This window comes from Narcine bancroftii, chromosome 13 (genome assembly GCF_036971445.1).
Source record: "Narcine bancroftii isolate sNarBan1 chromosome 13, sNarBan1.hap1, whole genome shotgun sequence".
Classification (NCBI taxonomy): Eukaryota; Metazoa; Chordata; class Chondrichthyes; order Torpediniformes; family Narcinidae; genus Narcine; species Narcine bancroftii.
This window is the reverse complement of record NC_091481.1, coordinates 18,308,615-18,333,507: the sequence shown is the minus strand read 5'-3', so window position 1 is coordinate 18,333,507 and position 24,893 is coordinate 18,308,615. Positions and strand designations below refer to the sequence as shown.

Sequence of the window (24,893 nt, the reverse complement as noted above, 5' to 3'; positions counted from 1 at the left end):
TTGCAGTCTCTTGTGACAACCAGGATCAAGTTGCACATGACTTGGATATGCATCAGGAATTCACACTGCAACAAGTGTACGATTCTGGAGATTTCTTTGAGACAGTCATTGTGCAAAGGCAGGCCTCGGTTTAACATCTTGTCGAGTCGCTGACACTTCCAAAACAACTGTAAACCTCTTTATTGAATAAGCATAGAACTCGAGATGTTGTGGTAAACCTCGCAAAAGCATCATCTAAATTAAAATAAAAATGCTGTAAAACTGAAATAAAATCTGGAAAAAGTAACAAAAAGAAAATACTGGAAACATTCAGCAGGTTAGGCAGCCTCTGATTAGAAGCAGAAAACAGTTTCAGGTGGAGAACCTTTGTCACTACCAATGGGAGCAATATCACAATGTTCTGCCTTCTTTTCTAGCACACAGTCATCAATCCTAACCTCCTACCCACCCCTCTCACTTAAATTAAGATCAAAGTTGAGGAGAAAAGCTGAAACATCAATGAAGTGTGGAAGAACAGAGGGACCTTGGGGTCCAAGTCAATTTATCTCTCAAGATCACAACACAGGTTGATAGGATAGTTAAGAAGGCCGAATGGACGCTGGGCTTTATTAGTTAGAGGATTTAGTTCAAGAGTCGAGAGGTCGTGTCGCAACTCTACAAATCTCTGAGACCACAATTGGAGTATTGTGTTCAATTCTAGCCACCTCATTATAGGAAGGATGTGCAGAGGAGTTTTGCCAGGATGTTCCTTGGATTGGAAAATAAGTCATGAGGAAAGGTTAACAGAGCTAGGACTTTTCTCTTTGGGGCAAGAAGGAAGAGAGATGACAATATAGGTCTACAAGATTATGAGGCATACGTAAGGGGTCGGCCAGCGCCTGTTTCCCAGGGCAGGAATAGCAAACATCAGAGGACATCTGTACAAAGTGAAGGGAGGAAAGTTTAAGAGAGACATCAGGGGTAAGGTTTTTTGTTTATTTTTCAGAGTTGTGGGTGCCTGAAATGCCTTGTCAGGTTGGCGGTGGAGGCTGAAACATTAGGACATTTAACAGACTTCGATGAAATATAGAGTTGTGAGGTAGGAAGGATTTAGTATTTTTTTGGTAGGAATATATAAATCGACACATCGAGGGCCGAAGGGCCTGTACTGTGCTGTGGTTTTCTATGTCCTTTATGGAAAACTCTTCAGTTTCTAGACATCCCAACTAGGGGAAAGATCATCATGGCAACTGGCCTACCAAGCTCCATAAGAATATTTTCTTTTAATGAGATCTCACCTCATCCATCCATGACATCTGAAATGTCCTCTTTTCAGGAATTCTGATTCCCCTCAACTGTGGTTAATGGAGCCATCTCCTGCATTTCTTCCATTTGATAGTTTTTCTCCAACCCTTGCCTCCAAATAAAACAGGGATGGGGTTCCACTTGTCCTCTTCACCCCACCACCCTCTGCATTCAGCATATCATCCTGTATTTTCACCATTTGCAACTAGACCCCACCACCAACCACATCTATCCCTCTCACCCAAAGAAGAAATCTCACCCTCCAGAACCCTTGTTCACTCATCCCTCCCTATCCATCTGTGTGACCCCTGGCACTATTCCTTGCAAATGCAACACTTCCTCTTGCATCTTCTTCCTTGTCACCTTTCAGGGTCCAAAACAATCCTTCCAGAAGAGCCACAGATTCACAAACACTTCTTCTAACTTCATCAACTGCATTCAGTGTTCCTGATGTGGCATCCCCAAAATCAGTGAGACCAAGACTTGACATTTCTCAGCATCTGGGCTCTGTATGTAACTGCCATCCCAAGTTGTCAGTTGCATGACATTTACACTCCCCTTCCCATACCAACCTGACCACCTTTACCGTTCCCAACTGCCAGAGTGAGGCCCAATGCATACAAAAGGAACACAACCTCATATTCCACCTGGGCAATCTACAGATCAATGATAGGAACATTGAATGTACCAATTTCACGTCACAAGTCCCCCTCTCTTCTGAAGAATTTCAGTTCTTTCCTCTTCCCTTCCCGCACCTGTTTTTATCCCCATCCACCACTTTGTTCCATCTTCTTCCATTCACATTTCACACAAAGGACTCCACACACACACGCCTCCCCCACCAACCTTTGTTCCATCTTGTCCAATGTTTCCTTCTCCCTCTCTATAATTCCATTATATCACCGTTATCATCTTCTCTAGCTATCAGATTCTAGCACTGGTAGCCCTCATTTCCACTTATCACATACTCTTGCCATCTCCAGCTTCACCTTGTACGTTCCACTAATCCTCTTTAACTAACCTCTTGCTTCCCTCTCTCCAGCATGTTAATCAATTGCCTCTGCTCCCCCCAACATTATCCATCATTCTTCAGTACTGCCAAGATCACCAATCCCCTACTTGCCCCCGAGCAAGCTCTCCCAATTTATACTATCTCAATGTCTCAAATAAAAGGTGCTGACCCTTCAAGAGTCCTGAAGGGTTGGTTCCGGTCTGAAACCTTAACTATTCTTTTCCTCCCACTGATGCTTCTCAACCCGATTTCCTCCAGTAGATAGTTTCATTTTTTTTTCCCCAATACAATATATATTATACTTAATTTCAAATGATGAAAGATTCCTCCCAAAGCATCAATCTGATGAAATAAGAACAGAAAACACTCTGCTCTGAGCAGGTCTGACAATATCTATGAAGAAACAGAGTTAATATTTCTAGATCATCATTAGAACCAGTGAGGAAGCTGAAACATTAATAGTTCTCTGCAGATGCCAGGAATAGTCAAAGTTAAATCTTCCTGGCATTTTATTTAGATTTTTCAGTATCTGCATTTTTCCCCTGTTCAATTTTGTGAACTTTTAACTTTTTCTGTGGTAGTCTTGTCTTGATCCAATATAAAATTTTAATGAGATAGCCTTGCTCCTGCATGCAAATCCTCTTGCAATAAAGACTAATGCAGAATTTGCCGTACCTGCGTATCAACCCTCAGAGATTCGTCTACCTCTGGATGCCAATACCTTTCAATGACCTCACTTTAAAGTATTTTTCCACAAGCCTCAGCATCTTTCTCACAATGCCATCTTTATGTGCGTCACCAACAGGAATGGATGCATTATTACCCTAAGCTCTTTTTAATTTTTTTTAATTTAGACATACAACATGGTAACAGGCCCTAACAGGCCATGAGCCCGTGCCACTCAAATACACCAACTTACAAACCCCGTATGTTTTTGAAGGATGGGAGAAATCTGGAGGCACCGGAGGAAATGCACTTGGTCACAGGCACTTAAGACAGTGACAGATTCATAACCCGGTCATTAGAACAGTAACAGCGTTGCACTAACTGCTACCCCAACCATGCCATCCACTGTGAAGATTCATAACAAGCTCATAGACTGAGAAGAGTCTAGTTTTTTTTTTAAATTAATCTTCCTTACATTTTCCCCTGTGACAGCCATTCATTCCAATAGGTCTAAGGAGGCTCTTAACATTCCTGTTTCCCCCAGTTACCTCCCTATAAACTGTTCATTCATGTTGTAAACCCAACAACAGCCACCCACCCTCTGCCAAATTCACATATCAGCACGTGGGAAGAAACCATCCCTGTCAGAATAAATTCCACACAGACATCTCTGAGGGTCAGGATTAAACCCAGACTGCTGGAGCTTTGAGGCAGCAGCACTGCAACCTTTCTATTGGGCATGATACAAAGTTTGCCTGCAGGGTCAGTAAGTTATTAGGAAGCTGGAAGATGACATTTATTTTAACAAATATCATGCTACAAATTGTACCGGACTTGTTGTGAACACTTACTTCAGGAGAGATGTACATCATTTCATTCAAGTTATTGCTATATTTGGAGAAAACTAAAATCCCACCTCCAAACCCTGCAGCAATCACACCCCACTCTCTCCAACCAACAATTATCTATTTATTTCTATCAATGTCCTCTGCACATCCCATTGAAGGGTTTCAGGGAAGTGAAAACACACCATTATAGTTGTCCTTCATCCATTCTTCAAGTTCCAACTTTAAAAACTAATAAATGTTAACCATTATTTCCCTTCATACAATATATCATATCTTATTATCTCAGTAACCTTGTTACCAATTTCCATAATAATAAAATCTAGCCTATCAGAGGCAAATAATAAATGGCAATTGAAAATGCATGACTTTTCAAAACAGCAGATTTGATGATCAGCTGCCAAAACTGTTACATGTATTAGCAGCTTCAATTCAAGATCCAATGCATGTCTTCTTAGCAGCTAAATTCCATTTGGAATAATAGTAACAATTGTGAAAGATTCATAGCAAACTCATGAGTGAAGAAAAGTTCAAAGAATAACATACAATTGATCAAAAACACTGTTTGTATAATTGTTAAGTTATGTTGCTCATAATCTGGATTGTGTTATACAAATAATTTTTCAATTAACATATAAAGAACTATGATATTTATTAGTACTAAAGGACATAATAGCTCCCAACATTTTAGATATTCAGATGTGAGACGAAAGCAAATATTCCTATTTGCCAGGCTACTAAAATGTCATAGAGAACATAACTATTTGGTGTTTTACAGCACAATGAGAATTCTTCAGTAAAAGGATAAAAAATTCTTAGAGGTCACATCAGACACAATCGGATCTCCATACTAGCTGTAAGCACCAATTGCTATCAACAAGCAGATTTTTTTAAAAAAATAGACTTGTGAAGTTAATGTTTAAAGGAAAACATGATCAATCACACCTCCAACATGATATTTAATGGTGCAAAATAACAAGTACCAACTGTACTGGCTGACCGGATGAGTAGGACCTGCTTTGAAAGACACCTTTCAGAGAATATGCAAAATAATTTTGCTCAATAGCCGAGCATTTCCTCAGAAATGAAACTATGAATCACTTAAAATACATGATGCATTTAACAGGTCGCTTCCCAACAGTCCATAAACCTGCCGCGTTTGCTAAGAACCCCAACCGAGATTGGAGGAGAGAGAGGGGAGGGGAGGTGGGGGAAGAAATGTTTGACTGGGACAACTATATTGTCATTCAAACGGTCAAACTTGCCGGATGCAGAAAAGGATCCCTGCAAGGGAGTGACATTAAGAGGCCTCACGCTTTTCCCCGAGAAAATTAAAAGGTGTTATTTACAAAAAAGACGGGCTCTCCATTAGAAAAATCCATCCTGCTGCCTGCACGAACGGCACTTTCAGGGCAGTGCCAGGAATTCTGGCGACTCCTGAGCAACCGCTCTAACTTCACCCTCCATTTCTGCAGTTTTGTAGATTTTTTTGCGTTTGTTGCGGGTGGGTGTGTGTATGTTTCCCCTCCCTTCCCCTCCCCCCTGCCCCTCCTCCCTTCCCTTCCCCCTCTGCCCCTTCCCCTACCCCCCCGCCCCTCCCCCTACCCCCTTCCCCCCCGGTCCCCCTCCCCCCTTCCCCCTCCCCTCCCCTTCCCTCTCCCCTTCCCCTCCCCCTCCCACCCTTCCCCTCCCCCCTTCCCCCCGTTTCCCTTCCCCCGTTTCCTCCTTCCCCCGTTTCCTCCTTCCCCCGTTTCCTCCTTCCCCCGTTTCCTCCTTCCCCCGTTCCCCTCCCCCCCTTCCGCTCTCTACCTTTCTCCGGTCGTCTCCACGGTTCCTGCCTCGGCCGGACGGCGGCAGGAGGCGAGGTGGTGGGGGGGGGGGGGCAGACCCCGAAGCGGATCAGTTCGCCGCCTTTGCAAGCCCCGGCGGATCTCCAATGCTTTCAAGAAAACGGGGGAGGGGGGTGGTGGGGTGCGGTTTCTCTTTTAAATTGGGATTCGCCACCCCCTCCCCGAGGAAAAAAAACAGGACCGACCAAAGTGCGAGCCCAGCAACAGAGTCGCCCCACGGCGCGCGCGCATGCGCAGTGTCCGCCAGCGCCCCGGGGCTTGCGCGCACGCGTGCGGCGCCTGCGCCGTGGCGCCACGACCCTTGACAGGCGCGGGCTGGGCAGCCAATCGAAGAGCCGGAGCGAGCGCGCCGGCGCAGTAGCCCGGTGCGGGCGAGGTATGGATGCGGTTCGTTTGGATCGGGACGTGGTGCTGAGCGACTGACGCCACTGCGAACTCGGATCATTGAGGGCACCAGTAGCCGTGAGCGTAAAACCCTGCAAAGGGGAGTGGGCGCAGCCCAGGTCCCTAGAATCCCACAGATGTGTGGTGGAAGGTGTGGGGGCACCAATACCCCCGATCATAAAACCCTGCAAAGGGGAGTGGGCGCAGCCCAGGACATCACAGACAAAACTCTCGCCACCAGCGTGACCATCTACAGGGAACGCTGCCGTCGGAGAGCAGCAGCAATCATCAGGGATCCACATGCTCTGTTCTCACTGCTGCCATCAGGAAAGAGGTATAGGTGCCACAAGAGAAGACTCACACCACCAGCAGGGTCATAGCCAGGTTTTAACATTTGGGGAGCGAGAGCAGATAAAAAAGGCGCCACGACCATGGCTGTGCATGTTTTGCAACCAACACACACGGACACAATCTTAGATGGGGAGCCGCAGCCAGGCAACCTTTGCTTCTGCTGACCACGAAGCAGAAAAGGAAGCTCTGCGCTGCTGGTGTGTGTTGTCTGATCTCTCCCGACTTTTGCTTGGTGCTTGTGCAGACAAGATGAGGTTCGCAGCACAGACTGGTACTGCTTCAACCTACACCCTCCCACGCCCCCACCCCCAACTTCAATTTTGTCTCTCTTTCTCCCTGCCCTTCCAGCAAGCTCGGAGACCATCTCCTTATTAGCATTTTCCACCTCCCATCTTCCTCCCCACATTCACCAGCACCATCACCTCAAGTGGGATGACAGAGTAACAGGACAGAGAGGGAAGGGGCATACAGTCACTCCTTGCACACAGTCAGGCTTCATTCAATTCCATTTGAATGGAATAATTTCAATTATTGAAGTGATGACTGCATTTAAAATTAGCTATTATTTAATAAAATCTCTGATTTACACTGTTATAGATAGAGAATTTAGGTTAAAAAGGGCTTAAGTTAAAATGTGATGATTAATCATAAAAGGGGAAGCCAGAATAGACAGGGAGCTTACCATAAAAGTTCAGCTGGACAATGTTATAACAAACAGAGATCTTTCATGGTCACAAAGAGACATGTAGGAGCCAAAGATTGATAAAAGAGTGAAAAACAGAATTTATGTGTGCAGAGTTCGTAGTGTACGTAACTAACATGATAATTACAAATGCAAGTGTACTTAGAATGATTTTGCAAAAACTAACCAATTAAAACAGTGTTAAAGAGGAGGGGAAGGACAAGTAAAAAAGGTATAAAAATCAATGCACTGTATGTATCGGGGCTTGACTTGGCGAGAAGCCAGACAAATGAGGACCCCCCCCCCCCCCCCGTTCGGGACCCTACTCCCTTTCATCCCGGACGATCCCCCATTTGTCAGAAGTACAAATTCTCACACATGAGTCTCTTTAAAGTCGGTGACACGACAAGCTTTATTAACAAGTCTGCAGAGTTGGACTCAACTGGCTTGACTTGGCGAGAAGCCAGTTGAGTCCAACTCTGCAGACTTGTTAATAAAGCTTGTCGTGTCACCGACTTTAAAGAGACTCATGTGTGAGAATTTGTACTTCTGACATACACCATTTGTTTACATTCATTATCTTTTTACAGTTCTTTGTTTGCATATGTATATTGTGTATTGTGTACAGTTTTTTGTGCACTACCAATAAGTGGTAATTCTGCCTTGCCCACAGGAAAAAAATCTCAGGGTTGTATGTGATGTCATGCATGTACTCTGACAATAAATCTGAAATCTGCCCCTGAGGAGAGTTTGAGTCATCTGGGATTGTGCTCCCTTGAATTTAGAAGAATAAAAGGGGATCTTATGGAAAGATACACAATTATGAAAGGCACAGGTAAGGTAAAGGTAGGTAAGTTGTTTCCATTGGTGGGGGAAGCTAGAACTAGGGGACATAGCCTCAAGATTCATGGTGGTAGATTTAGGAGGAACTGCTTTTCCCAGAGGATGGTGAATCTGGGAATTCGCTGCCCATTGAATCAGTAGAGGCAGTCAGTAAATATATTTAAGACAAGGTTGGATAGATTTTTACATAGGGTAATTAAGGTATATGGGGGTGAGGGGGAAGCAGATAGGTGAAGATGAACCTATTATCAAATCAGCCATGATTTCATTGAATGGCGGAGCAGGTTCAATGGGCCAGATGGCTTACTCCTGCTCTTATTTTGTATGTACTTAATTTGTTTTCTACACAAGATTCTCTGATGCCATTGGAAGTACTGTTTGACAAGAATACTTCCAATGGCATCATTGGGTGGCACCGTTGGTATAGTGGGTAGTGCAACACTGTTACAGCACTAGAGATTGGGACTAGGGTTTGAATCCCATGCTATCTCTAAGAAGTTTGTACATTCTTCCTGTGTCTGTGTGGGTTTTCCCCAGAGGTTCCGGTTTCCTCACACCGTTCAAAATGTACCAGGTGTAGGTTAATTGGGTGCAAATTGGGCGGCACAGACACATGGGCCGAAATAGCCTGTTACCGTGATGTATATCTAAATTAAATTGAATTTAATTCCTTCTAATGTAGATTGCAATATTAATCAGGATGCAATTGATCAATTCTCCCACCAAGGGAAAGCTCTTAATGCTATGACTCCACCATCCAAATGACCTCATGGTATAAACTTCAAGTGCAGGCACTGTCACTCAATTTGTTTAATATTTAGACCTGTGTGGCCAAGCACTTTGGTCACATTACACAGGGAGAGTGCAAATGAGATTGATGACAATGTCACCAGACCTGGAGTATTTTAATTACAAGATTGGATTAGTTAGCACTTAAAATGTCAGATCAGCTAAGGTTTAATAGAAGAATAAGATTTTAAGGGGGTCATGTAAAAGAGAAAGTAAAGATCTGTTTTCCTCCATAGAACCAGGCCCTCTAGTCTGCCAAATTATTATTCTGCCTAGTCACATTGGCCTGCATCCAGTCCATAGCACTCCCTACCCATCCTATTCATGTTAGTGTCCAAATTCTTATTGAATATTAAAATTGAGTTCACATTTACCACTTCATCTGGCAGCTCATTCCATACTCCCACCACTATGTGAATATCCTCCCAATGTTCCTACTAAACATTTCCCCTTTCACCCTTAACCCATGTCAATTTCTTAATCCAGAGGCATTGGTATCGCAGAATTGGTAGAAGGAGGATGTGGATTTCATTTTTCAACTCAGAGCATATTGAAAATTGCCTAAAATACAGACTCCTCTCTCATATCCAATTAATTCATGAAATCAAGGGGCAATTTTACCCTCAGATCTTTGATCTTGTGCAGTAAAATCAGACACCTCTACGAAATTGTCTGTAGATTATCTACTGTCTGTAGATATGGAAAATTATGATTTATATACAATACCTAGTTTATTGAACGAGTTCACACCAGATTTTTAGAGCAAGTTGAAAGTTCACCTACATGCTCATTTTCCATGTTTTTTTCATGAACATCTTAAAATGCAAGAAATAGAAGGAGAAAATAATTATTAGGTCCCTCATGTCGAATCAGTAAGATAATGGCTTATTTTTTTACCTCAGCCACTTACCTGCACTAAATTCCTGTGCCTTCATTCTTTTGACAGCTTGCTCCATGTACACACAACCCCTGCTGTGAAAATGTAATCCCTCAGGTTCCTTTTAAAACTTTCCCCTCTCACCTTAAATCTCTGTAATAGACTCCTCTACCCTTGGAAAAAGACAATGACTAATTACCTTATCCATTTCCCTCATGACTTTATACGGTCACCCATCTGGCTCCCACACTCCAGGGAAAAAAGACCCAGTCGATTCAACCTCTCCTTGTAACTCAATCTATCCACTCCTGATCACATCCTTGTAAATCTTTTCTGAACACTTTCCAGCTTAATTACATCTTTCCTCTAGCTGGGTGACCACAGGTACAAACAATACTCCAGGTGAAACCTAATCAATCATTTGTACAACTGTAATATGACATTTCAACTCCAATACTCAATACCTTGGCCAATGAAGACAAGCATATCTTGTACCATCTTTCCCATCCTAACTACCTATGAGGTCACTTTCAGAAAACTGTACCTGTTCCTCAATGTCAATGGATCTCAACCAGTGGATCAAAGTGGGTTTCCGTGTGGGTCTTTAAAAATGTTAAATAAAATACTTTAGATGAGACAAAGATGTGTTTCTTACAGAGTTGCCTTTGACTTGAAAATATTACGTAGTCACTGCCACTGGTGGGCCATGGCATGTTAGGCTGGAAGCCAAAGTGGGCCAAAGACCAAAAAAGGTTGAGAACCACTGCCCCAGGTCTTTCTGTTCAACAGGACCCTGCCATTCACTGTGTAAGTGGTGCCTTGGTTTAACCTCCCAAACTACAACATCTTGTACTTGTTCAAGTTCATGACCTTCTGCAATTCAATAGCCCACTTTCCTACAAACTTAAAACAAGATCCCACTACCAGACACATCTTCCCCTCTCTGCCTTCCATAGGGACTGCTCCCTCCTTGACTCCATCATCCATTCATCCCTCCCCACCACTCACACCTTCCCCGGCACCTTTCCCTGTGGCTGCAGGAGGTGCCACACTTGGACCCACATCACCTCGCTCACCCCAGTCCCGGGCCCCAAATAGACCTTTAGAGAATTGAATTACTGCAATAAGGTGCTCCCTTTGTGGCCTTCTCTATATCAGAGAGACTGGAAGCAGTCTGGGAGATCACTTCACTGACCACTTTCACTCTGACCACACCAGTGACAGAGATCTCCCAGTGGCCAACCATTTCAATTCTGCGTCACACTCCCGTACTCACGTGTCTGTCCATGGCATCGTTAACTATGGCCCTGTTAAATTTGAGAAACAACACCAGATTTTCCGTCTGGGCACTTTCCCAGCCAGATAGCAACAACATTGCCTTTTTTTGGTTTCTATTAACTTGCTTTCCTTTCCCCCTCCCTTCCCTTTCTATTCACCCAGCCATCCTGCCTCCACTTGCTTGCTGCTTCACCCTCCTTCCTTTCTCCACCTATTACCCCCTGCCTTTGCAACTATGCCTCCTCCTTACCCTTTTATTTGGACACCTGTCAATATTATACCATAGGTTGATGAAGGGCTCAAGCCTGATGTGTTGGTTATGTATTTTTATCTTTGCTATATAAAAAAAAGTTGGACCTACTGAGTTTCTCCAGCATTGTATTTTAACTTCAACCATGATGACTTCAGATTATTGTGATTTACAACTTACTAACCATGTCTTGGATACTTACCATATTGTCATCCAAGTCATTAATAGAGATGACAGACAACAGTGAACCCAACAACAATCTCTGTGGCACTCTGCTAATCTCTAATCTGAACAACGACCCTCTTCTACCATCATTTTCTCTCCTTTGTTACTTTTTAGCTCTTAAAATAATTATAGAATTTCTTAGCATTCCCCTTTACCTTATCAATCATGCCATATGATTTTCTTTTTTGCCTTCCCCCCGAATCTCTTTTACTCCTTAAAGAATTTGCTTAAATCCAGCAGTCTCAACCTGGCATAGGCCTCCCTTTTCCTAAACAGAGCCTCAATATTGCACATCAAGCAGGGTTCAATGAAAAAAAAACACTAAACCAGTGGTTCTCAACCTTTTCCTTCCCACTCACATACCACTTTAAGTATTCCTGCCATAGGTGCTTTTTGATTAATAAGGGATTGTTTAAGGTGGTGTGTGGGTGGAAAGAAAAAGGTTTGAAAAACCACTGTTTTAATCATACCTCATTGACTCATTATGTGCACAGTTTCATAACTCCAAAGGAAATGGGCCAATGACAATTTTTCTCAAGCAAAAACATTTCAGTAACAATTGGGTCTAGAGCAGTGATGCTCAACCTGACCTTCCCACTCACATCCCACCTTAAGCAATCCCTTACTAATCACAGAACTGATGGCATAGGGATTACTTAAAGTGGGATGTGAGTGGAAAGAAAAAGGTTGAGAACCACTGCACTAAACAGTTAAAATAATATTGTTCAATAATCAAAAAGCACATTAATTGCCTGGAATACAAGGTCTTTGTCTGCTAATTCGCCAAAAATAATAACATATTTCACTTCCATTAAAATGTAAATGAGGGTGTTTTAATATGAGTTTATTTTGCAGCTCTTGATTTCCAGCGTAAGGTAAATTAAGAACAAACAAAAAAATGTTTCTGTTGAAGACTTCTATAATGGTATTTTCTCAGGTTTTGGTCAGATTGTAGAAAAAAAACAGAAAATGCTAAATGATGCAGGCTTCAACCATGCTCTACTCAATTGCTGATCAATTTCCAAAGGGACTATTAAATGGCCAATGGACCCCTCATTAGCATAAACAATTAGAATGAACCAATTTCATCCCACATAACAAGGTTAGTTCATTCCTCAAGTATTACAAGATGCATAAGAAGTGTTTCATCCTGAGGAAACCAAATCAGATTGTTAGCAGTTAAAATAAATTTATGTTAAATCCTGTCTGCTAAATTGTGGGGGTAAAAAAATTAGACCTTCAAAACAGCAGTGTTTTTTATTTAAATTTGAATAAGATAAATATTTGAAATGACCCAAATTGTCTCTTGTCATTTTTTTGTCTCGCTTGTGTAACGTACTCCTGTGGCACCAATTTCATAGGCTTACAAACTGGGACAATTCTCTTTTTTTTTCATTAAATTGGAAATGAATTCAAATTTACCATTAAATTTTAAATTTAGACATACAGCACGATAACAGGCCATTTAGGCCCACGGGTCTGTGCCTCTCCATTAACCTACATCCCCGGTATGTTTTTTGAATGATGGGAGGAAACTGGAGCCGCAGGAGAAAACCCATGCAGACACGGGGACAACGTGCAAACTCCCTCCAGACAGCACAGAATTCAAACCCTGGTCCAGTCTCGATCGCTGGCACTATAGAGGCATTGCACTGACCACTGCGCCAACCATGCTGCCCGTAAGATTGATTGGAAGATAAGGTATGAGGAGCGCTTGCTGCAATGCTGGGGAATGCATTCAGCTGATCTATCAATTCTGGGCTCCAGGGCAAAGAGAAGAAGAAAATTCTCACTATCATCATACCAGCCTTCACTTCTTTCATCATCTGATCTGCAGAAAAATATGATTTGCAGCATTCCCCCCCTTCTGCTAAAAAGATCAAAACCACATGGTGGCAAAAGGGTTCAGACAGAAGATCATTATGACAGAATTGGAATTTTTTTAAAAATTATACAAAATTCATCGAAAACTTGGATCCCATCTTAAAAAGCTGATCATGATCACAGGTGATCACATCATTGTCAAACTATCAGATGTGGAATGTGACCGATTTAGTTATTATACATTGTAAACCAGGCTTTCTCAGCAAGATCTGTTTATACTTCTACAAATGTCCTAAAGGGAATCGAATGTCAGACAGTAGCAGGATGCACGTTGATCTATCTGTTTTGATCCATGGCTATGAGGCTCTGTGCCCTGAGCAAATGCTGATAAAATGGTCTGTCTGTTGACAACTATTTATTATTCCAACAATTATTATATTGTTATCCATCTGTTGATTAACATCATCCCCTGGTAGTTGTTTGGAATTGGTAGGCAGTGAAGTGCGGGGGGGGGGGGGTGGGGTGGGAGTCTAACATTAGACCATGAACTGAACAGTCCAGCTTATTGTGCAATAAAGAAGAAACATTTTCTTCATAGCTTTAAGTTCCATGTTCAGAGATCTACAGTATATGAAACAATGTTCGCCTTCATTTCTGCATATTTAAATGAAGATTACTTGAAAGTTTCAATTGATTCTGGAGATTTTTTTTTATTCGCAGTCTTTTGACCAACTTATTTTTGAAGATGTCGTTAGTGCTAAAAAGGATGAATGAAAGTTACATTCACAAGAGTCAAACTATCCACAGAGGCTTTTGAACAATAAATTGAAATTCCTTTATTTTAATTCTGGTGGGTGAATACTTGATAGATATAGCATATTCATCAATTCAAGTTTTAAATATATGAAATTAATAATTCATCCATCTCAAACACTGCAAGTACTTACGGAGGCTCAATGTTATGACATTATTACAGTACACTCTGCACTCCAGTTTAGAGAACAAATTCCCCTTGTTACTAAAAGAGGTTATAACATACGATAAGTTAAACAAGTAAAAGGAGAAATATCATAGGTTAAACTTTTATCCAGTAACAATACCAACAAAGATTTCCAGCCTTACATTGTAGAAAATCCTTCAAGGATCTTTCATAAGATGACAAAAGCATTAGCCAGAATGGAATGGGTGTAACCTCAATCCCCACACAATTTTTTTTGATTCTGAAATCAAGGGAGTTCTGAGAATATCCTTCAGTTAAAAGAGAACTATAATTTCTCAAAGCAGTAATGATTAAAACAATGATTTATTCCCGCTGTAGCCATCCAAACCTGATCATTAAAACTGTTATAAGCATCTGCTCAGTTTTGAGAAAATTCTGTGGAACTTGATGCACCTCCAACATGGGAAGACTCAGTCATGGCATGTGGCAGCCCAAGTTCAAATGCCCAAAAAGAAAAGCATACGATGATCTATTTTGTTGAGAAAATTGAGAATATACAGAGCTTGTCAAAATGGTACTATTTTAAATAGATTAAAAGGACAAAACAATATGGGGGGTATTTGTTTATCAACTATTAGCTGAATACCGTGCATGTACTAAAGCAAAATACTGCAGACACTAAAAACCTGAAATAAAAATTGAATGTGCACAAAATTCTCAATTGTTCTGAGAGCACCTGTGGAGAGAGCAGGAAAAAAAAGATATAACATTTAAGTTCAATGAACTTGTATGATAAATTCTGATGAATGATTACTAACCTTGAAGGATAACAGCAAATAGTGACTCAGAGCAGGATTCTACTGGAAAGGCCTTCAGATTATATCGTTAATTAAGGAGATTCCTACGTGGACCTTTAGGTACATGCCAGCTAATACTGACTATTCTATCATATGTCTAAAACATCAATACCAGGATCCAGTCTGGAAACATCCATAACAGTGCTCAGTTGCTATGCAAATGATTTTCATTAACACCTACAGCAGGAATCAACTATGGAAAATAAAGTTTCATTCTCAATTTACTTTTGCAGTTGTTCTTCACTTTGATGAAATCTGTGAGTTGCTGACATGAACTGCACTCTCTGTTAACTGATCTTATTTTCGGAAATCCATTGGGGCATCCATAACATAAAAGAAATGAATGGAAGCATCTTTGATGAAAGGAACCTCTAATTGTTATGAAGATTACAATGTCTGTAGCATCAAGCCATTAACTGAGAAAGCTTATAAATTTGAGAGCTCACATTCAGTTGCGCGGTGCTTTGGCCAAGAGATCTTATACCACTTTATTAATGTAAGTTCTTTCTTTGTGTCTAAACGCATTTGGATTTAATTCTCTGTGAGTATTCAAGCTGACATGCACACTGTTTGCCAAGTGGTACTAATATTTTGGCATTATTAGCTGAATTAACAATAGCTTTCACCAATCTGCGTACATATTTCTATGCACAGATCAGCTATTCATGTGGGGTTTTGGTTGTTATCTACTTATTAAGCAGGAAACATATTGAAACCTGCACTGTTATCTCTTCAAACTTTAGTAGATCAAAATACCTGTCAAGTACAAGCTACCCTCTCGATATAGTAGTTCAGGAAATGGAAATCCACCCTTACAGAATTCATAAATCACTACCAAAAAATGGGATAGAGAATAAAAACTTGCTGTCATTTTTTTTTACTCACATTTCTAGATGGCGTGGCTTTGCATTACGGAAAATGCATGCAGGTGTGGGAACACACCACCACCTCCCCTTCAAGGAACATGAGTTGTTAGTGCAACTCTGTTACAGCACCAGCGACACTGGTTCAAATCTGGCACTGCAAGGAGTTTGTACGTTCTCCCTTTGTTTACATGGGTTTCCTCCAGGTGCTCCAATTTCCTTCCACCCTTAAAAATGTACGGGAATTGTTGGTCAATTGGGTGTAATTAAGTGGCATGGGCTTAGGGGCTGGAAGGGCCTGTTACCATACTGTATGTATGTCCAAATGTCTTGCTTCCTTCCATCGACAGTATTAGCAGTTCATGGTTCCCAGTGAAAGGTTTTACTTGCAAAGAACAGTATGCTTTATTTGAATAGTGATTTCGTGCAGAAACACTGCAAACAATTCAACGTTGCTGGACTAGTGCAGTAGCAAGAGGTCCAAATCCTCCGGTAATTAAAATATAAATAAAAATAATATGTTTGTGTTCTCGGTCCCACTCCAACAACACAAATTTGTGTGGTTGTTTAGCTACCTATTGTAGATAATCCACAGCATTTAAAACATTTGTTTTTTCTCAGAGAAGTAACTTTTGAAAAATTGGCTCAAAAAGCAGAGGGAAAAAAAAGGTTAGTAAAAAGACCCATAAATCTGGCACAACCTCGCAGAACTCTTTTCGTGGTCACATAACAGCTGATGCGGTTGAAGATTATTTCATTTTGATGTTGGGTTGGTTAGATTGCCAAATGCTGCAGTTGATGACATTCCTTCTTTCTTCTTTTCTTCTTTGGCTTGGCTTCGCGGACGAAGATTTATGGAGGGGTAATGTCCACGTCAGCTGCAGGCTCGTTTGTGGCTGACCAGTCCGATGCGGGACAGGCAGACACGGTTGCAGCGGTTGCAAGGGAAAATTGGTGGGTTGGGGTTGGGTGTTGGGTTTTTCCTCCTTTGTCTTTTGTCAGTGAGGTGGGCTCTGCGGTCTTCTTCCAAGGAGGTTGCTGCCCGCCGAACTGTGAGGCGCCAAGATGCACGGTTTGAGGCAATATCAGCCCACTGGCGGTGGTCAATGTGGCAGGCACCAAAAGATTTCTTTAGGCAGTCCTTGTGCCTCTTCTTTGGTGCACCTCTGTCACGGTGGCCAGTGGAGAGCTCGCCATAGAACACCATCTTGGGAAGGCGATGGACCTCCATTCCACACTGCTGAGAAACCAACCAAAGCCAAAGACCCCAAAATTTGCTCAGTTTAACTGGTATCATCACCAGTTGAGAGCAATCCATCTCAGGTCATGTCACCTTTATTTGTTGTTCATACCATGCAGTGCACGGTAAAGATAACATAGCATTTCTCCAGGATCATGGAATAGATATACATAATTTTGAGTTAAAATAGAAGTTAAAATATTAAGACAGATAACATAAAAGTCCATGGCACACTATCCACAAATGTCCTGTGATTTCAGGAACATGATGACTTGGGGGGAAAAAACTGTTGCCTAATCTGGACACAAGGCCCTGAGTGCTACAGTATCTCCTACTGGCAGAAGGAGAAAAGTTTACATGAGGGGTGTGTGAAGTCCTTCATAATGTTTATTGCTTTCTTCATGCATCGTATGTTGTAGGTGTCTTTTCCACTGACTTCACTATCGTCTGCAGGGTTTTATGATCTGAGGTGGTACTGCTTCCAAACCAAGTGGTGATGCAATTGCTCAGAATGCTTTCAATACATCCTCATTAGAATGTAGTAGGATGAAGGGTGGGAGATGAACTTCCCTCACCCTTCGCAGGAAGTAGAGGTGCTGCTGGGCTTTCTTGGCTATGGAGCCGGTGTTAAGGGACCAGGTGAGATTCTCCACCAAGTGCCCTCCAAGGAACTTGATACTCAACGGTAGAGCTGTCAATGTTCAGAGGCAAATGATTTGCCCTGGGCCCTCCTGAAGTCGACAACCATCTCTTTTGTTTTATTAACGTTCAGATACCGGTTGTTGGCTCTGCACCTGTCCGTTAGTGACTGCACCTCATCTCTGTACACTGACTCATCATTCTTACTAATAAGGCCCACCACGGCTGTGTGTTCAGTGAACTTGATGTGGTTCAAGCTGTGTTTGCTGCACAACCATGCGTCAGCAGAGTGGACTAAGCACACAGTCCGGGGACCCCCCTCCCCCGTGCTCAATGTGACGGTTTTGGAGGTGCTGTTTCCGATCCGGACTGCCTGAGGTCTCCCCAACAGAAAGTCAAGAATATCAATTTTTAGACCCAGCAGGCTCAACTTCCCTGTCAGGTACTGAGGTATTATTGTGTTAAATGCCAAACTGAAGTTAATAAGCAGCATTTGAACATATGTGTCCAATCTGTAATCCTACATATATCTGCACCAGAACTCAGAAAAATACAAAATCAATGACGAGGACATTTGTGATTTGATAACCACTGATAGAGCTTCTGCTATTACATGCTCCGACTTTTCACTTTATTTTCAATTGAGTGGGACTGTCACTTTAAGAGAACAAATCAAGCTGCAAGCTTGGGAGTTAGCAGGCCGAAGATAACATGTCCTTAAATTGGATACATCTTGAAGAGAGAGGGAACCTAGGAGCAAAGACCACGTGACCAGCATGTTGAAGACACAGTGCACTGTTTGCTCAGAGGCCATTTTGAAAAGAGAGTGCTGTAGAGCAGAGCTCTTGGAAGTATCACAAGACTGAAGTGGCCTCATGTGTGGTTATAGACAACTTGTCTGATTCCTCCAGATTATGGTGCACTGAGGTAGCAGCAAGCACAAATCTCCAAAGACTGTACAACGGCCTTTATTCCAGTCAAAGTCTGAACACCAGTTAAAGCCTTGATGGCTCCACTTGTGACTGGCTCAGAAGGGGCCGGCTCAGGTTTATATTCAGGTAGGCTGATTGACAGCTGGCCAACTGGAGTCAGCCCCTTAGGTGGTCTCCCTACAGGTACAAAGATCGCCCCCTGCAGTAGGCTGGTGGTCGTAACACCACACAGAAAGGGTTCTGAAAGCAGAAGAAACACTGTGTTTAGATGATGGCTAGTGTGAGGAACACTTGAGTTCGTCTGACTCATGAAAAGGGTCTTGGAAGCTTTGAGAGCATCACTCGCTTGTGTCCCCTATGCCAGAGAAGAGATGGTTGCTTGCCAAAAAAGGACGTTTTGCTAGAAACAACTCAAGGAGGGTTTCGTGAGTTAATAAGCAATCTATCACCCTGGTCTCTCTCACCTACTTGGTAAATTGCTTCGCATCCATCTAAAATTCGTGTGTCTCATCCATCTAAAGCCTGCGTGTCGCATCGATTAAAAATCTGGGTGTCAACATTGGGATTTTCTGATACCTATACTGCCTTTCGAGAATTGGGCCTCGAGAAGTAGTGGCTTGGGTATCCCACACACACTCGAGTATATTCATGCATAGTTAAATTTAGATAAGTTAATTAAGGTGTTATATTATTATAAATATAATACTATCTGGGCTAATTTCTGTTGCTGCTGTCTGGTACGTAACACTGTTCCCTCCCCACGGTTCTCTTTCCTCCTCTGCTGCTCCCCTCTTCCACAGCACAGTTCTTCTCTGTTCTGTACTTAACAGTACTGTAACCTCCTGTATCCTCCCTGCTCCTCCTTTCCACACTAGCTCCTGTCTCTGCTCCCTCTATGCTGCTGTGCCATCTGCTACCCCTTTGCCACTCGCCATCTACTACACTCTGCTCTCCTTTTTGCTACTTCCTCTCTGGTGCACTCCTCTGCTGCCCTACCTGCTTCTTTCTCTGATGTTTCCCTCTTTTCTGCATCCCTTCCGCTTCTATTGCTGCTTCCATCTGCTGTACCCTTACCTTCCTTGTTGCTGCTCTTTCCTCTTGTGTTGTATAATTCTCCACAAAGATAATAGGAGCAAACCCATTCCCATTTGCAGATGGAAAACCAACTGTAATTGTTGAATACTTACTGCCATGTTTTCTTAAGGTAACAATTCCCTTTAATTGCCATAATGTTCTCACTTATGAAGCCAGCAAGAAAAAATGGCCACTCAGCCCATCATATTTACACCAATCATTGCTGTATTATCCCATCTTCCAGCATTGGGCCTATCACCTTTCATGCCTGGCCAATACTAGTGCTCATCTAGACTTCTTAGATATTGACATTAAATTCATAAGCCTGCATTAGCGGCACTTTCGTTGACCAATTAACATACATCAATTAATCTGCCCTCTCCCCAGAGAGTTGCATGCAAGTACCCGAACAGTGGAGTGAAAACCAGGAATTTCCTATCCTTCATTAGTTTTCAAACGACACCCTCATCCAAATACATTTGCTCTATCAAGTTAAAATTCCCCACACAGAGGTTTCTGCATTCTAACTGTACTCACTCGGCCTCCCACACAGATTTCTCTCAGTGGGCGCTGTGTTGGATAACATAAATAAAGTGCTAAGGAAAAGTCCGCAGAGATCTCTTTGACAAATAGCTGGCTGAAAAACCAGAGCTATTTTATTGGGGCATCTTGCCACATTTTGCCACAGTACAAACTCACTGTAAATGTAATTTTTATTGATTTAAATACATTAAACTATAGAGGTTGCTCCACTTTCCTTTTTCTTGCTTTCTTCCAAGCCGCAGTCATTCAGCATGGACCAGGTAGATCAGCCCAACCTGTCTATGCTGAACAAGGTATTATGGGCTAGAATTTGGTCCATAACTAGCACAGCCTGGTTGGCATAGAAGTTAGCGCAATGCCTTTACATTAAAAAAAATGTACCAGGATGTAGGTTAATGGGCAGGCACAGTCTTGTAGGACTGTTACAGTGCTGTATGTCTAAATTTTTAACAATTTAAATCCTTACTATCCATTCATGTGTCCAAATGTCTTTTAAATGTTCTAATTGTACCCACTACATTAGCTTCCCCTGGCAGACTATCTTCAGGTTCCTCTTAAATCTCTCCTTTTGTCAACCTATATCCTTTCATTCTTAGAAAAATGACTATGTGAATTCACTTTATCCCTGCCCTTCATAATTTTATAAACCTTTATCACGTCACCCTTTTCAGCCTCCAACACTCCAGTCCCACCAACATCCTGGAAAATCTCCTCTGCAACTTATCTTTCTTATAGCTGGGTAGCTTGAAATGAACACAAAATTCTAAGCATGGCCTCATCAATGTCTTGTGCAGCTCCAGGTACTCAATTCCACATGCAATGATGGCAAAACTGCCAAATGCTTTCTTCACCCCGCTCCCCACCCCCACCCCCCACCCCCCCCCCCCCACCCCCCATCTACTGAGTCACTACTTTCAGGTCTCTTTTCCAACACTCCTGCAGTTTACTGTATATGTCCTACCAAAGTTTTACTTACCAAAGTGCAACACCTCACACTCGTCAGATTTAAATTCCATTTACCTCTTCTTGTTTCATCTTCCTAATTGACCTACATCCTGTTGTAACTGGGATATCTTTCCTCAGTGTCCACATCATCACCAATTCGACATCTGCAAATTTACTAATGATATTAACTACATTGCCATCCAAATCATTAATATAGATAACAAGCAACAATGGACCAAACACCAACCCCTATGACATACCACTCACCAAGGTCTCCAAAGAGAAAAGCGTCCCTCCTCCTGATTCCTTGCCCGAAGTCAGTTTTGACCTTGTCAAAGGCTATGCTGGTCTATATAAACAATGTCCACTGCCCTGCCCTCACAAACTCTGTTGGTAACCTCTTCAAAACATGAGATTAGCAAGACACAATCCTCCCATACACATGGTGACTACCTCTAATTAGTCTATGCCTATTCAAGTGCTGGTAAATCCCGTTCCTCAGAATCCCCTCCAGCGACCTGTACTGTCCTTGCTCCCCTTAATAAACATTGGCGCAACATGAGCACCCTTCAATCTCCCAGCTCTTCACCTGAGGACAAAACTATCTCAGCAAGAGCTTCCACAATTTCTTCCCGAGCTTTCCATAGTCATCTCCACAGAATATTCATTTCTTTCTTCCTGTAGTAAATCACAAAAAATGTAGACACTGTGGTTGAAGTAAAAACACAAAATGCCAGAGAAGCTCAGAAAGTCAAACAGTGTCCTTTATGCAGCAAAAGGTAAAGATACAGAACTGACGTTTGTGGTTAATCTGGGTTATGATGGTTTAGCTTGGAAATGATGGACAGCTACCTTTCAGAAGCATACCGTATTATGTGAGACAAAGCATTATCAGACACGAGATCTGCTTGTTACACGAATCAAATACAGTATGTGAGTTTAGACATTATATATTTTTTGAATGCATTGTAGCAGGGAACGAAATGTGGTATTTTCGTGTCTGAATATAGCGCGTTAAAATTGAGCTCTTGTTCAAATGATGCAAAATATTCCAATATATATTCTGTATATTGAAGAAATGTGAGCATTCAATTTATATCCAATTAATTTTTAGATAGGATGGTTAAAGGATCTAACACCATACAACTTAGCTGTAGTATAAATATGCTAAAGTAGGACATTAAAGTTAAAATGAATGCTAATACATGAAATTGTTGCATAAATGGGGTTTGAATGCATGAAACTCTTATCTGTTGTTATGTTTGAATTGTTTAAGCAACTGTGATATTTGGAACTCAGTAATGGTCATCCATAGGCCATTGGTTCATATTAGCTATTTGAAATTTAAAGCAACAATGAGATTAGAGAAGTAACTTAAATATAAATCCAAGGGTCATTTTGCCGTTGATTTATATTGTGCATTTCTGAATGAAGGACCAGCAATTAAAATTAGGAAGATCAAAGAGTAAAGGCAAAAAAAAAGAGAGAGAGAATAGGTTAAAAATGATCAAGCCTCACACATTTGAAATATTCTGAGAAGTGCATTGATAGAACACTGGAACCACTGCAGTGTAGTAGTGAGACTGAATGTCCCTCATTGTTTAAGACAATAGACAATAGGAGCTGGAGTAGGCCCTTCGGCCCGTCGAGCCAGCACCACCATTTTACAGATCATGGCTGATCACTGCCATCAGTACCCCTTTCCAGCCTTATCCCCATAACCCTGAAAAACTGCACCTTACCTTTCAGGATTGCAGCTTTATTTTATTTCCATTTCCTGCAAAAATATAAATTAGAAATTATGCCATGCAATACAAAAGCTATGCCAGAACATTGTGTGTGAAACTCGTTTGAATCAAGTGAAATGCAAAATAAGAGGTTAGATGAATAGTAATCCAGGAAATTCATAACGTTGTAGAATTGAAGTCTAAAAATTAAATGGTTCAAAGCCTTTATTAAAATAACAAAAGAATAAAATTGGTAACTGCCTGCTGTGAGCAATCCATTAGTTACTTGGCCATGTTTGTAAATATTTTTCAAATATCATCTTGTAAACTAAAAATCACATAAAATTTCATACTTCACCTTTTTTTTAATTAAAATGAACCTATGTATAGAGCTGAAAAATATTTGCATCTCTGTGTATAAATTGTAGAAAAAGTATTCGGCTCCAACGGCACAAATCAAAACACAGAATTTAATTATTCACTATAAAATACACTGAATACCATAGAGTAAGCCTTAACCTGCATATAACAAGGGTTAAATACTGCAACAAGTCCATACTTTATGGAACATATTTCATTGTCCAGTGTGATTTTTAGCTGGATATAGTTAAATAGATTGTGCTTTACATATATGGTCACAGTCCTGTTATTTACTGAGTCGTATGACTTGAATGGTGAGCTGGAAGGTGGACAGTGGAATAATAGGCAAGAAGCCTGGAAATACAGAATTATATTTCCTTGGCTAAGCTTCTCCAGATTTTAAGATAAATAAGCATAGTATTCTTCCCGGGAGGTGGGGTGGGGGTGGAGCATGAAAAACCAGAGGGCAGTGATTTAAGATGAGAGGAGATTGATTTTAAAGGGAAGGTAAAATACAAAAGTCTGCAGACACCATGGTTGAAGTTGAAACACAATGCTGGATTTTTACTTGATTTTAAAGGGAACCTTTTTTTTGCGAAGAAGGTGGTAGGTAAAACCACACAGAAATGCTGCTTTTTAACCACAAACACAGTATCTGCAGACTTTTGTGTTTGGAAAGATCTTTTTTTTTAACTAAACAAAAACAGACATAATTGCCATTCTTTTATTGATTCCATGTATTCTTTAAAAAAAAATATATCCATGTACTTGCCCTTCCCTTCTTCTTCCATTTCTCTGTGTTCTTCCTCTTCTTCTTCCTCTGGGTTGGTCATCTGTTGTTTCTTTGATTTCCTTTTACTCTCTTCTTTCTTGCTCTCGTTATTTTCTGTGTTTTCCTCTTGTTGTTGTGTTGTGGCTGTCATTCTCAGCTGTGGAGATCGATTCCTCAGCTGATCCCCCCCTCCCGTCAGTGTTTTTTTTTTGTCTTGCGCGGTTGCGCACTTTTGCTTGGCTCCGCGAGCCATTTTTGTAGTCCCGAGCTCGGGACTTCGACTGACCTGAGGGAGCGGGCTTCTCTCTCCACAGCGGGCCTCCTCGGACAGGTAAGGCCTTCACCTTCTTCTTCCGATGTCTTTTCTTCTTCTCTTCTTCCCGTTGCTTTCGACTTTTCTTTCTTCATTGCCATTTTCTTCCCACCTTTACTTTCACTTTATTTCAATTTTCGTGTTTGTGCCTTTGCGTTTTCTCTGGTTTTTTTAAACTTTTCCGGAGTGGGCTGGAGTTCCCCAACCGGCCACTACTCCATCACGTGACTCCTCCAAAAACAGACATAACTCACAATAAATTATTTACAAAGAGAAAACCGTTCAAAGTCTCTACGCATCCTCAGTGTTGTACCCATACATTTCCATTGTTACCTTCATTTTCGATTTAGCACCATTGCCACCACTGTTGAACCTCATCGTCAGCAGAAGTGATGGAAGCAGATACAATGTTTAAGAGGCTTCTAGAAAGATGTGGAATATGCAGCAAATAGAGGGATAGGTATTATAAGCAAAACAGCAGAATTTTATTATGATCTGGGCATTATGTTCGGCGCAGACGAACAGCAC

The 24,893-nt window shown here is 41.6% G+C and overlaps 1 protein-coding gene across 4 annotated transcripts in view; it reads right to left on the bottom strand.

Annotated features, from left to right (window-relative positions):
• Window positions 1–22,955, bottom strand: part of LOC138747878 (transcriptional regulator QRICH1-like) — a 44,390-nt gene extending 21,435 nt beyond the window's left edge. For 3 of the 4 annotated variants that reach the window (XM_069907475.1, XM_069907474.1, XM_069907477.1), the window contains exon 1: window positions 5,617–5,896. The gene's annotated coding sequence lies outside the window, so the exon portion shown is untranslated. Of the gene's footprint in view, window positions 1–5,616; window positions 5,897–22,935 lie in introns of those variants that run through there. The other variant, XM_069907476.1, reaches the window with a different exon arrangement.
• Between the last annotated feature and the right edge of the window lie 1,938 nt (window positions 22,956–24,893).